We start from the raw sequence: 14828 nt of genomic DNA on the forward strand, positions 1-14828 counted from the left end.
GAACCTTGGTCAACCTGGGGGTCTTTCACTTCACCCATTTCTGCCATTTGGCTTCGAGTCAAGGGCATAATCCCCCCCCCCCAGAACAGGCTGCTTTCAAAAGTCAAGCCTCAAAATAAAGCGACCACTTTTTTTTCTTCTCTTTTGCCTCAGAACCAGCTTTCTATAGATTGCTGCTGTTCTTCAGCACTAACTTGCAACAGTTGCGAGCCAGAGTCTACCCCCCTCTGCTAGGCCTCGCAGCAGGCAGGCTAAATCACTTCTACTTTACAGTTTTGCCTCAGCTTTTTTCCCGCCAAAACAGGCTGCCTCAGAGCTCCCTAATCTAGTCCCCAATCTGAGGTTACACGTTCTTCTACTAGCGCACCTCCCCGTGAGGCACACCTAGAAGATTACCTACGCGCTCTCAGATTGTCCCTGACTAGACCCCCCTTGCTCTGGGCACACTTGCCAAGGCTTTGCTGTACCACTGGACAACTGGACCAGTCGTATCCCACACGCTGGACACCAATCAATGTGACAAACCCAGACCTACTGGGATATGCCACAGTTTCACTAAGCTGCCACCAACCATTCCCTATAAGAAGTCACACAGACCAGGGATGGATTTTTAACAAATAAAAGAATAAGGTTTATTTAAACAACACACAGGGAAAATAAAATGATCAGGTGAATAAGATACAGTAACGTGGCTTAGTCTCAATCATACATACACACAGTTTGGTTCACACAGAACCCTTAACTTGAAGCACAGACCCTGAACCTATCAGTTCTGGCTAACCATACAGACACCTGAACCTATCAGGTTGGTACTGACTGACACACAGTAGTACCCTGTCTGACACACAGACTCCCACTCAAGCTTCTTCTCTCAGCTTTTCCTCCCAGCTTCTCCACACAGGCTTCACACATATATACAGTACAGCCCCTCCTCCTGATGTCCCGCCTTCCACTCCCCATAGGATGGAACTTTCCCTCCAAACCCATGACAGACAGGTAACATCAGTGCTGTATGTAACAGGGGCCACCACTAGCGATGTCCAAATGCAAATCAAGACAGCAAATGCAAATAAAGACAGGTCATTTTAATATCATATTAGTTATGCAGCTGCTGTCATTTCCTTCTTTGCAATCTGCAGTAAGAAGCAGTTCCATATTTCTACACAACCTATAGAAATGAGCTGATTATTTATTAACTCTAGGAGACACAAGCTCTCATCTAATGAATGGTATTTTGGCTGAGAAAGCTCCCCTGGCTTTGCCAAATAGATATGGCCTAGGAATGCCTGGAGTCCTATCCTGGCTGCAAATGTTCGTTCCACTGGCGAGCCTCCTTTGCCAGTGTGGGACACCATTATCCTCCTCCCTGGATAGGGTGAGACGTACTTACCTTGTGAGATCATCTTTGGAAGGATGAGGAGGAGTGGGTTACTTAAGGGAGGCTCCTCCCTCTCCTGGTCCTCTTCTTTTCTTGCACCTCACCCATCCGCCCTTTATTAACTAGTGTGAGTTATACTGGTTGCCTTTTTGGGGCCAGATAGGAATTTTTGACCCGCATCCTGATTGGCTGTTGGAAGCGGGGATTTTTCGCCTATCCCACGCTGATAGGGATAGGCATATTGGTTAGCTAATTGGTCCCACAGGTGGGTAGTGCGGATAGAACAGGTTTCAGTGAGTCCCATAGCAATCATAGGTAACACATGGCACATCTGATCTCCCAGTGCTGCAGATCGTGCAGTTACAGTGCTTTGGGGGGGAAGATGCGCTGGGGCTGCTCCTGGACCAACAGTCAACAATGAGGCTTGAGGTCTAGGGGTGGTCAAATTTGGGCCAGCCGGGTTCTCGCTGTCTTCACGGCCTCGGGAACTTGGGGCTCGAGACTTGCCCATTATCTTGGTTAAGGGTCCATTGAGACCCCTCTGCAGAACCTGATTCCTCACTACCGCAGGACCCCCCTTTTTATCAGAGGAATTAATGATTATTTAAATAAAGTGTGGCCCATGTTTATTCCACATATTTGTCTCGTGTCTTTAGTAGGGGGGTAATGATGCTGTAACCCAACACATCTTGTGGACACAGATTTGGTGAATGCTGATTTAAATCCTGTCCACACTGGGATATAGATATAGCATATGCATTGTGGGTGGCACAGATTGGGTCTTAAAAAAGACTGCATCTGCATGTCTTTCTACTTAGACTGAGCCTTCCTTCCCCTTTAAGAACTGCCACACACCTTTCTGGTGCAGTGGTAGGGCGTGCATTATGTTTGGCATGACTCATTTAGCTCACATAATTAGGGGGGCTGATCATCTGAGAGACAGTGGTGCTAATCAGCTGAGAGGCAGTCAGCCAGTGGTGAAGTTTTGTTCCTTGAAATAAGAGAGAGAGAGAGAGGAACATACTTCCAGCAGACATTTCAGAAACTTGGTACTATGGCTGGTGTGAGGAATGAGTATGGCAAGAATTGATGTGCCCCCACCTCTCTCTCCATGTGTGTGTGAGAGAGGTGGGGGCAGGCAAGCAGGCAGGCAGGCTGTCTGTCTCTGTGTACAAAGGAGGTAGGGGCTGAAGGGTTGCTTGAAGGTGATATGGCATATCACTCCCTCTCCCAATTCAACTACCACTGGGTATGCTGCACCAGTCCGCACGAAAAGAGTCATTGTGGACAGCCCTTTAGATGATGATGGCCTAGATGGATCAGTTTCTGACTTAACACCTTAGTTTCCAAGGTGATCTTCAAAACTTCTTTTAAAAACAAATGGTATACATATATTGCACACAGAACATACTCTCTGTACATGTATTCGGGTAGGAAAATATGTAACCTTTGAATGCAGAAATTCCTCATGCAACATGTGAAGTGATCTATTATAGGACAAAAAGAGACTACGGATCAGTAAGCCATAGCATTGTTACTAACATTACATTCAAATTTGTGTCTTTTTTTTTAAAAAAAAAAATTGACTCTATAATGCATCGAATGTCTGCTATCTCTATTGTCTTCAACTACTTAGGTTTTTTATAGTTAAAGAACTAAAGAAGTTGCATAGTACATGAGTTAGCAGCCACCAGGAGTAGAGCGTAATGATTTTAAATTCATGCGTTTCAGACCGACTGTCCCCAAGAGCCCTGGATTGCCTTCTTTTGCTTTTGTAATGAGAATATACTGACACATTTTCATTATTAGATCAAAGGATCAGGGCATTACATGAAGCTACTTGCAAATGAAAATATCAAAATTGGCTGGGGTATACACTTTCATTCTAATCAAATATCATTCTCTCTCTTTTTTTCAGGAATCAATAAAGGAAACCAAAGAATGGAGACAGAGTGTCTGAAATTAATCCAGCTGGTGAAATCAGACTTAAAGTAGGTTCATTTAGACACGGTTGGCTGGAATAACTGAAACATGGATTTTTATAATTAGAATGCCTTTTTGAAATATATGCGTGATTGATAGAACACTTAAAAAAAAGAATTCGAAAAAACCAATATTGAACGTAGCTTGTCTCAGGATGGAATAAATCTCTGTGTTTAACTCATTGCTGCGTGCTGGACTTAGCACCAGACTCTGCCATTTACTCCAAAGTGGAATCAGACCAAACATATTACTAGGCAAGGTTCTTGTCTCTTGTGACTGATGGATGCACTCCACTCCACTTACTCCTCCTCCTTCCCAACTCTGTGTCTTTAGATGACTGCCTTTGAGGTAGTATGATACAAAGTCAATTGGGGGCATATAATTAGATTAGTACTCATTACCATCATCATAGGCTGTGGCACATCATATGAACTCCTCATTAGTAAGTAGCAAGGAGTAAATTGGTGAGATCACCAGTGTCGATAAGAGTTAATCAGTCTTCATGTATTCACACACCAGACCTACTTCCCCTCTCTTTTTCACATATGCCAAAAGAAAACACCCAACAGATAAAAGCGGAACGTCATAGCAGGTTGCTTTGATTTGCTGGCGTGCGGCAAAGTTTAAGCTTCTACAAAGTTTATAGATTCTGCTTGAAAGTGGAATCTATAAATACCTCGATGTGCAAAAAATATTCATAACATTAGCATGACTAACTGGAATGCTCTATAGCTCACAGAAACTGTTCACAGAGACTCCAAAAGGAGGTTGTTTACAACACTGTGCTTACTCATAGTGATAATTATCTCAACTAATTAGAAATGACGCCAGAAAAAATAGTTTTCAGTGGAACAGAGCATATATATCTATGGTTTTTTGCCAGTGGTGTATGTTAAAGGCAATACCTCTATTATTCTCTAATTGGGAATCAGCAATGCAATTAGGCAGGACAGGCCATCCTTGCCCCTCTGTTGCTGCTCTGCTCACCTGAGCAGCAATGTGTCTAAAGCTGCCAAAAAAAAGGGCAAATGCAAATTCAACATAATTATCAACATAATTATAGTCTCCAACTCCCATGAGATACTAGTCCCCCTGTATTCAGCACTGGTTAGGCCTCATCTAGAGTACTGTTTCCAATTCTGGACACCACACTTTAAGAAGAATGTCAACAAACTGGTGCAAGTTCAGAGGAGGGCAACAAGGATGATCAGTGGATTAGAAACCAAGTCCTATGAGGAAAGACTGAAGGGACTGGACATGTTTAGCCTCGAGAAAAGAAGACTGAGGGGGGATCTGATAGCAGTTTTCATGTACATGAGAGGTAGTCATACAGAGGAGAGGAACAATCTGTTCTTGATAATTCCAGAGTGCAGGACACATAATAATGGGCTCAAGTTACAGGAAGCCAGAGGTAGCCTAAATATTAGGAAAAACTACTGTTAGAGCAGTATGACAATGGAACTAACTACCTCAGGAGGTGGCGAGTGCTCCAACACTGCAGTCATTCAAGAGAAAATTGGACAATCATCTGTCAGATCTGCTTTGAATTGAATTTCTGCATTGAGCAGAGAGTTGGACTCAATGCTCTTATAGCCCCTTTCCAACTGAATTCTATGATTCTGTGCTTCTATACAGAAAAGAAGGATCTTGCTTGCATGCAGGCTCCACATTGATTGAAAAACCTTTTCTCCCAAGTTCTTAGATCTTGCATAGACCTCACATGGGAATAGGAACCTGTTCAGCTCACATTGTTGCTACCCTGTGAACAAAGGGACAATGGGGGAGGCAAGGCAATATATTGAGGGTTTTCAAATAGAGGACACAACAGGGACAAAAATTATTCAATAGTTTTACTTCTGCACATATCAATGACTGGCAGTGGTGATTTTTAGATATTAAGGGCATCCTCCCATACCAAGGCTCTCAAAGTCCTCCCCAGGTTGCAAGAAATCCCTAAGGAGTCTTGGAACTTGGGGAAGGGGGAAGAGTAGAAACATTAAATGAAAGATTAACATGCATGGCATCATCACCATTTATAACAGCTCCTCCAGGAAGATTTTGGCTACTAAATTATAAATATTAAAATACAGTCCAATTACTTAAGTTTTAAAGCACCATTAAAATTAAAACAGCTTTGTTAAAATGCTGATGATAATTTGCATTAAGAATTAAGGGAAAGCAGCATACCATTTAATTAAAATCCATGCCCTTAACAGGCAGTCAACTCCTGAAGACCTGCCTGAATGAAAAGGCTTTTGCCACCTGCTGGAAGGACAGTTGAGGGTTGGGGGTGGGCCATCCTAACTTCCTTTGGCAGAAAGTTCCAAGGGCTGTGAACAAAACTACAGAGGTAGTCTTCTTTTCTGTCCTCACAAGCCTCTTAAGGTGGTGGGCAGAGCTTAAAGCCCAGGCAGCTTCTTTGGGAGGTTATGGTCAGTCAGATAACATGGACCCAAGTCCTATAGTGCTTTATATATCACATCCAGCACTTTGAACTGTGCCTGGAAACACCAGAAACCAGTGAAGCAGTTATGTGTGCCTAGAAGTTGTCTGTCTGTTGGTCTAGCTAACAAATTACATAGCATATAGCATTATTATTTGAAAAGCTCTCTAATCAGTCTTCTAAGGAAGTCACAGGAAATAATACCATGTTCTGCAGCTGTGTCAAATCTGCAGATGCCCAACAACAGAAGGTAAGGAAGTGCCAGTGCTAGCAGATGTTGCCTGCCACTTCACTGAGAGGCTGCTGGGGAGGAGTGAGAAGATCATTCTGACTTTTGACACCTTTAAGGGTCAGCCGGATGAACAGGAAGAGAGGGAAGGTGAGGCCATTTTTATTTCTGCCCATTGTGAAGAGAGAGAAAAGCCAGGGGTCTCAGCAAATAGCTTTGGAAGGTTGGTGTCAGCATCCACCTTCACTTTGCATTGATCAGACCACTGCTGTTGCAGGTTTCTTATTTGCAATTCTGAAATTGTCCCCTGCTTCTCGCTCTTAATTTGTGAAATTTGTGTAATTTTACTTCTCCTATTTTGCTTGTGTTGTTGTAGTTTGTAAGTGCCATTAAAGATTTCAGAACAGAACAGCATTGATCAGAGAGAAAGGAAAGAGGGACTTTCTTCCTCTTCCTCATTACCATCACTTCCAGAGCCAAAACTGCCTATAGAGGTCCCATCTCTGGAAGGCAAGAGAGACATCAGTCTGATCTGTTTGGGAGAACAGCTTCAGAATCCTCAGCTTGTCTTCAGAGTGTGCCTTGCATCCCTCTCTCCTTCCTTGGAAATCCACAGGCAACTCATGGCTAGGCATGGAAATAACGAGGCAAGACACAGATTGTTGGGTTATAACTTGGGCCACAACTTTATTAACTATTCAAATTGTATCCCAAAAAATACAAGGGGGGCTACCGTAGTGCAATATTCTTTAATGTCTGGATAATCCTAGATCTCTGGACACTTCCTAGAGCAGGGCGAGTTCCTGTTACTGAATCATGCTGTCCACTGAACAGCACACCTCTAGTTGCTCCGTGAAATGGTACCTCCCAACTAGCTCATCCCATCGAGCCTCATGACCCTAAAAGGGCAGCTGGCAAGGAGGTCCTTCAATATAAGACACTACCTCACCTGATAGCTGATAGGCTCGACCTACCAACGAGATGTCCTAATTTTTGGCACCCCATGCCAGCATGAACTCACCCCTACTTTTTCCATAGCATGACCCGAAGCTGTGACTGGTAATGACATTAACTAAACAATATTTACATGGACATTTATAATACCGCACTCTATAGTTAAGAATGGGATGGATGAAAACGCACCCATAATCTTAGGCCAATCAGGATGCGGGCCAAAAATTCCCATCCGGGGCTCCAAAGGCAACCAGCTAATCTCACTCTTAAACCAAGGATGGGAGGGAGGGACTGCTGGCTCTACTGGCAAAAGAGGCTGAACTGGATGGAGGCTTTTTAACAGCTCTGTTCCCCCTCCCCATCTGAAAGCGGCGTCACCATTGCGATGCCACTTTCAGAGCAGGAGGGCAAAGTGTCCCCGCCACAGCAGCACAGCGCCATGGCGGAGCGGACAATTTTAGAGACAGCAAAAGAGAAGGAGGTGTGGAGAATGGAGAGAGACACTGCCACAAATACACATCTTTCCTCTCCCCTCCACCAGATTAATCTAAAAAACACAGGCACACAGGGATCTCTCCCTGAAAGCATCAAAGGTCCCGTATCTCTTCCTTTGCATTCTCTTATTTCCACTGTTTTATTCTTAACTGGGAAAGCTCCATACTGCTTATCTCATCCTTTCCCCTTTGGACTCAGGCAGGGTAACACTAGTCTCCTTTAAAATTTAAGAGAGGGAGGGAGGGAGGAAAATGTCAGACTAAGAAGGAAAGAGTAAACTTTGCCACTGCTACAAATCAAAACAATATAAACCAAGGAGTTGGGGAGGGGTAAAAAGGTACACAATGCCAGGAGGGGGGGGAAATGTGTATACCAAGATAAGAAAAATGTTGTCTGGATGCTGGGGGAGTTCCCATTAAATTCATGCTTAATAACAGACTTAAAAGGGCTACACATGCCCTTCGTAAGAGAATGATTTATCAGTTAAAAAGAAGAAGAAGCAAAAGATAAATGCTGCTGTCTGGGACTTTTTCATGAGAGACATTTTTTTTTAGGTGAGGAGAACTTCTACACAGAGAAGGAGCTAAATGGGCAAATAGCATCATCAGCAGTTTTGTTCTCTAATTTTAAAAGCTGTCCTCTCACCAGACGAGGACATTCCTTTATATTCCTCCACAATGCCTTCCAACTCCACCACTGATTCTAAAAAATTGTACAGCTTGAAATGGCATCATCCAACAAGAAGGCACTATGGGCCATGTAACGAGGGCCAGGGCCAGAAATGCTGCTTGTATTGGCCATACTATATTTTACAACATGGACCCACCATTGTCATGTGTTCCACTAAACCCACAATCTTCCAGTTCCTACTGTATCTCTAGAATAAAGATTTAGAAATGTCCCCTTTCAGTGTGACTAAATGAGGTTTCAGAATTGACTTTGTTTTGTTGTTGTTATTTTAGCTTCAGCCCTAAAAAGTAAGGTAATATGTTTTTCCCTTATATTCAGACCCAGAGAAGTACCCACGGTTTTGGATTACCTTACTACTTAGTCTGTACTCTGCAGGCTGAATGGAAGACATTTTCTCTTCCCACATGTAACTTCTGATCTGTTGAAGAAGGACAGGGATGAAGGGAAAGGGGAAGTAAAGTGTTAAGCTATAGGGAAGGAGCTAAGCAGCACCAGTGGCAAAGAATCCAACCTAACAACAGTAAAAATGTGTGGCTGGCAAAAGTGTTCAGAGTGTGGTGGAGCAATTTAACATCAAAGGAAGTCAGGAGATCCACTGCAGAGTTTTAAACCTAGGACCGAGGAGTTGCTGAACAGTAGTAGTTACCCATTCCTTTGGTGAGCCTAAGGCAGTGGATGTGGCTCTCCTTTTCCATATTTTGTTCTAACAACAACCCTGTGAGGTAGGTAGTAGGGGTGGACATGGTTCGTGCTGGTTTGTTTATTCGCCAAACAGGTGTTTAGTGCTTCAAACCCCTGCCTCCTCCAGCAGGTGCCCACTTGGAGGCAGCAGCCAGGCTGCCCTGTCCTGCCTCCTCCAGGGACCGCCTCAGACTGGGGGCCTGACGGAGGAGGTGGGGCTTTGAAACACTGAACACCTGTTTGGCCAGTTAATGAACTGGCACAAACCACTGAACTGGTGGTTCTAGCCCATCTCTAGTAGGCAGGTCAAGAAAGAGGGACTGGTCCCAAAGCAGTGAGCTCCATGTTTTGGTATTGGTTAGAACAGTAAGTTTAATGGCCCAGTCATGGTGGCTAGAACCAGAATTTCTTGAATTCAACCCACTGGCCACTATATGTCATAGATGAAAAGGGAAACATAAAGATACCAAAATTTTTAAAAAAGAAAGAATGGCTAGTGCTTGTTGAAGCAAAAGCAACCCGCACACAAACAAGCATCTCTCAGTCATTTCATAAATTAGAGGTTCCCTATGGGTGACTACAGTAAGTTGCTAAGCCCTGGTCCTGCTGCTTTGCTCAGCTAGTCTCTTATTGTTCAACGCAATGAAAACCATTTATAACTATAAAAGCCCCACAACAGCATTGCAGAAACATTGGGCTGAAACATAATATAAGAGAACATTTACCCGGTGGGGGATCACTAAAAACTCAAGAAGATAATAACTGCTCAGCGACTCTGAAATAATTTAGTCATACAAGGATCTTCATTAAAATGACATTAAGGGGTTCCCTCCCTCCAAGGCAGTGTGACGGGGCTTAGCTGCTTGATTTCTTGCAATATTAACAGCCAGATGCAAAAGCAAACAAATTCACTGTTAAGATGCTACTTTGTTCTGCCCAATTACTTCTCTTAATAAGTCTGATCAATGCATGGTACTCATGGTTGGAGGTGGAGGGCTCCTCAGGTAACTGGGAATGGCAGAATGGACATAGTTGGTGGTGATCTAGTCAGTCTTCAAAGAGGGATGACCAATGGGTCACCTTTTTGATGCTGTGGAACTATGGTCCTCATCTGCCCTACTCAGCATGGCTAGTAGTGGACAGTGACTAGATTTGCCATCCAACAACATTGGAAAGTCCACAGGTGACCAGTGCTGATTTAAGTGCAAAATACATGCCACCTACCACATCAAATAAAAAAGAAGACGGGGTGACTGCAATAACTACCGTGGCATCTTTCTTCTTAGTGTTGTAGGGAAGCTGCTTGGCCGTCTTGTGCTGAAGAGACTCCAGGTGCTTGCAGACAGAGTCTATCCAGAATCACAGTGTGGATTTCAAGCTAATAGATCCACCACTGACATGGTCTTCTCCCTCAGACAGTTGCAGGAGAAATGTAGGGAACAACAACAGCCAGTCATTGTGGCCTTCATAGATCTCACAAAGGCCTTTGATTTGGTTAGCAGGGATGGCCAAAAGCTTACATTAACCTCATTTTTTTCAAGACTGAAGGCAGTTCTGAAACAACCAACAAAAGCATGATGCAATCAAGTGCCTTTTCCACTTTTTTCAACATAGCTACGTAGCTATTTCACCAACATATTTCAGATAACCCATTGTAAGCTTTTTGCTGCTGTTATCTGGAAACAGGTATGAAACCACCAGTTTTAGACATCCTGCTTTACTGCACGTCCTCACCTTAAAGCAGGATATGGAGCAGTCCCTGGCCGGCCACTGCTACTGGAAGCACCACGCTTGAGGCAGCAGCTCGCTCACTTGACATGTGACATAAACGGAGTCACTGGAGCTGCATCCCTGGTAAAAACAATGCTGCCAGCCAGCCAATGCCAAGGCAGCTGCAAAGCCTCCCAGCACTGGCTGGGCAGTGATATTTTTCTTGCCTCAAGGTCAGCTCTGGCAGATCTGTTTTTCTCACATATTGAGCCCTGACCCCAGCACTGTCCGTAGCTGGGAAACCTCCCAGCACTGACCAACTGGCAATAGAAGCACACCGTGTCAATGCACACTTTAAAAAACCACACCAGGGATTCTGTCGTGTGCAGAAACAAATCACTGCAAATTCCCTTCACAGTATCTGGTATGTGCCATTGCGGCCCATGTCTAACTCTACTCATTTATTACCTATGGGGGGCGAGGGGAAGACAGCTAACAAACTCTGGATGTATAAATACACTGGCATGTAAACAGAAAGGATAACGTGCATCAGAACGCTCATTGGAGTGTACATCTCTACGTGAATGACTGGAAACATTATATCATTGTTGTTGGATTGCAGTTTCTGGTGTAAATTCTAATGCATGCATCCATGCACGGGCAGCAGGACCAGACATGTATAAACAAACATATTAGGATTCTGGGTAACTAATATCACAACTATAATATTTTGGGGGCCCACAGCTTGGACCACAATGGTGGATGTAGACTGTCAAATCACACCTTGCTTTTCACCACTTTTTGGATTCTACATACCATCACACATCAAGCAAAGGCATTAACATCTAGCAACATTGGGAATACTTTCGCCTATCAACAGGCATACATAGCCACTTCTGTAATCTGCATTTTTTAAAAAAACAATAATTACCCATTAATGCTGTGCAAGCACTATAACCCTTCCATTTTTAAAAAAACAAAACAGTTCTAAAAAGCCATTTGTATAAAAGAAAAATCCCCCAAAATGTTATTCAATCCCATCTTCAAGAATTGTTTTGTCAGTATACAGTGGACCCTTGACTTACAGACGGCTTTGTGACAAACCCAGACCTACTGGGATCTGCCACACGTTAACTAAGCTGCCACCAACCATTCCCTATAAGAAGTCACACAGACCAGGGATGGATTTTCAAACCATAAAAAGAATAAGGTTTATTTAAATACAACACACAGGGAAAATAAAATAATCAGGTGAATAAGATAAAGTAACGTGGCTTATTCTCATTCATACATGCATACAGTTTGGTTCACACAGAACCCTTAACTTGAAGCACAGACCCTGAACCTATCAGTTCTGGCTAACCAACAGACACCTGAACCTATCAGGTTGGTACTCTGACACACAGTAGTACCCTGTCTGACACACAGACTCCCACACCAGCTTCTTCTTCCCAGCTGCTGCTTCGTCTGCTCTCAGCGTCTCCTCCTCACCACACAGGCTTCACATATATATACAGTACAGCCCCTCCTCCTGATGTCCCGCCTTCCACTCCCCATAGGATGGAACTTTCCCTCCAAACCCATGACAGACAGGTAACATCAGTGCTGTATGTAACACCTCCCCTCTTTATAAGTTGTTTTGTAGGGGGAAAGCTAAGGTGCTTTTTCCCAAAAAAACAACCTGGATAAAACACACAACAACAGTTATACATATAATACCATGCTTACTTATACTTACATTCTAAGTTAACCATATCAATTAAGCATTTAAACATTTACCATATACATTACATCAATTTACCTTTATTCATACAAACCAAATTCAAAAAACAGGTACATTTAACTTTTTGTCATCATTATATACACATAGTCCATGTTCTTTCGCCGTCTTCATTCTTCAGGTCTTCTTGACAAGGCGTCAGCAACACAGTTCACTGACCCTCTGACCACCTTCACTTCAAAGTCATAGTCCTGTAGGTTTAAAGCCCACCTCATAAGTTTGCTATTGTGGGTTTTCATTGTCTTTAACCATTGCAGTGGTGAATGGTCAGTGCACAGAACAAAATGTCTTCCCCAGATGTAAGGCTTGGCCTTCTGGATCGCGTAGACTATTGCCAAACACTCCTTCTCCACGGCTGCCAAATGTCTCTCACCTTTTTGAAGTTTCCTACTCAGGTAGGACACTGGATGCTGGTCACCATTCTCATCCTCCTGGCACAGAACTGCTCCTACCCCGCTGTTAGACGCATCGGTGTAGATGATGAACTCCCGGTCGAAGTCTGGAGCACTCAGCACTGGATACTGGACGAGCGCCTCCTTCAACCTCTGGAACGCCGCCTCACAGTAGCTGGTCCACGGGATGCTGTCATCAGTCTTCTTCCTCGTCAGATCGGTCAGCGGAGCCGCAATCTCGCTAAACCTTGGGATGAACTTTCTGTAGTAGCCCACCAACCCAAGAAATGATTTGACTTTTTTCTTGGTGTTGGGTCTAGGCCAATCACGAACAGCTTCTATTTTGGCCTCCAGGGGTTTTATCACTCCTCCCCCTACCATGTGACCCAAGTATTTTCTTTCTGGGATACCCAGCTGCAGTTTGCTCTCTTTGCAGAGCCTAGGCCAAAGCACTTCCTCCCCTGGGTCAAAGCGCCTCTCCCCGGCTCTCTGGACACACCAGGCTTTCTTTCTGACCTTTTGAGCTTGCAGGGTCTCTGCTGCTAGCTCTAGGTTTCTCTTTAGGTCAATCCTTAAAGAGTCTATATATGTCACAACGTCTTGTGGGTCATCCTGGGTGATCTGCTCCCAATTTTGTTTGCTCAAATCAAGGGGCCCTTTCACCCTCCTCCCAAATAAAAGTTCAAATGGACTGAACCCGGTACTGGCTTGTGGCACTGATCGATAAGCAAACAAAAGGGATTGCAGCTTCTGGTCCCAATTGTTTGGATTCTCTGCCAAGTAAGCCCTAATCATGCGCATTAGAGTCCCATTGAACTTCTCAGTTAACCCATTACTTTCAGGATGATAGGCAGTGGTTTCCTTGTGCTTAATTCCACAGATTTGCCATAAGCGTTTCATGAGCTTTGATGTGAACGATGCGCCCAAATCTGTGATTATTTCTGAGGCAAATCCCATCCTGGACATATACCCCACCAAGGCATCCGCCACTGTGTTAGTTTCAATGTTAGTCAAGGGTATGGCTTCAGGGTACCTCGTGGCATGGTCCACAATGGTGAGAATGAACCTGTTCCCCCTCTTTGTGGCCTTGGGCAAAGGTCCCACAATATCCACCCCTATGCATTTGAACGGAGTGTCAATCACAGGCAAAGGGCACAACTTTGCTTTGGTCCTGTCGCGGTTATTCCCCTGCCTTTGACACACATCACATTGTTTACAGAACTCCCTGATCTGCTTCCCTATGTCAGGCCAGTAAAAATTCTGTGTGATTCTCTGCTGTGTTTTGTTCACCCCTAAGTGTGCAGCAAACATGTCAGAGTGCCCCCTTTGTAAGATCATGGGGCGATACTTTTCAGGTACCACTAGCTGACTTCTGATCCCATCTCCCCCTTTTGAGATATTCCTCAGGGTCTCTCTATATAAAACCCCCTTTTTCTCCAGAAATCTCACTGGGGTTTCAGGTGTTAGCTGGGCGTCAGTCACCTGTTCAAAACACTTCTGGAGAGTGGCGTCTGCCTTTTGCTCTTGTCCAAATCGGCTGTCTGTGGTCAAGGTTTCCACCACAGCTTCTGAACTCCCCCCACCTGCTTCCGTCTCTGGCTCATCATTACCCCCCTGAACTGTCCCCGTGGTGGCTTGTGAGCGTGTAATCACTAGCACCCGTTTCACATGTTCAGCCAGGTCATTTCCCACGAGCACGGCTGCTGGCAGAGTCGATGAAATCGCTAGCCGCCAAACTCCCCTCCAGCCTTGAAAGTTGACAGGTACCTCCGCGACTGGCAGTGAGATTATCTGCCCCTCAATCCCTGCCACCTTCATGCTCTCATTTGGGATCACATACTCCCTAGGAATAATATCTGGATGGCACAGGGTCACCTGAGAACAAGTGTCCCGCAGCCCCCGATACTGACGGTCAAGTATTCCTACGTCCACCCCTGCTGTCTCAAACAACTGAGAATCTGTTCTCACCAGCAGGCAGCGCCTGACTTCTACAAGAGGACCATTTTCCTCAGCCTGATCAGCAGATGTAGCTGTTCCAGACTGAGTAGCCATGGCAACAGGCTCCCTCAGTGACAATGAGCCTTGCTCTTTCT

At 44.4% G+C, this 14828-nt stretch overlaps 1 long non-coding RNA gene across 1 annotated transcript in view; it reads left to right on the plus strand.

Annotated features, from left to right (window-relative positions):
* Window positions 1-14828, plus strand: part of LOC140704838 (uncharacterized) — an 89058-nt gene that overhangs the window by 16601 nt on the left and 57629 nt on the right. Inside the window, exon 2 of the long non-coding RNA XR_012084301.2 lies at window positions 3297-3369. This is a non-coding gene — a long non-coding RNA (uncharacterized LOC140704838). The remainder of the gene's footprint in view (window positions 1-3296; window positions 3370-14828) is intronic.

This window comes from Pogona vitticeps, chromosome 2 (genome assembly GCF_051106095.1).
Source record: "Pogona vitticeps strain Pit_001003342236 chromosome 2, PviZW2.1, whole genome shotgun sequence".
Taxonomy (NCBI): domain Eukaryota; kingdom Metazoa; phylum Chordata; class Lepidosauria; order Squamata; family Agamidae; genus Pogona; species Pogona vitticeps.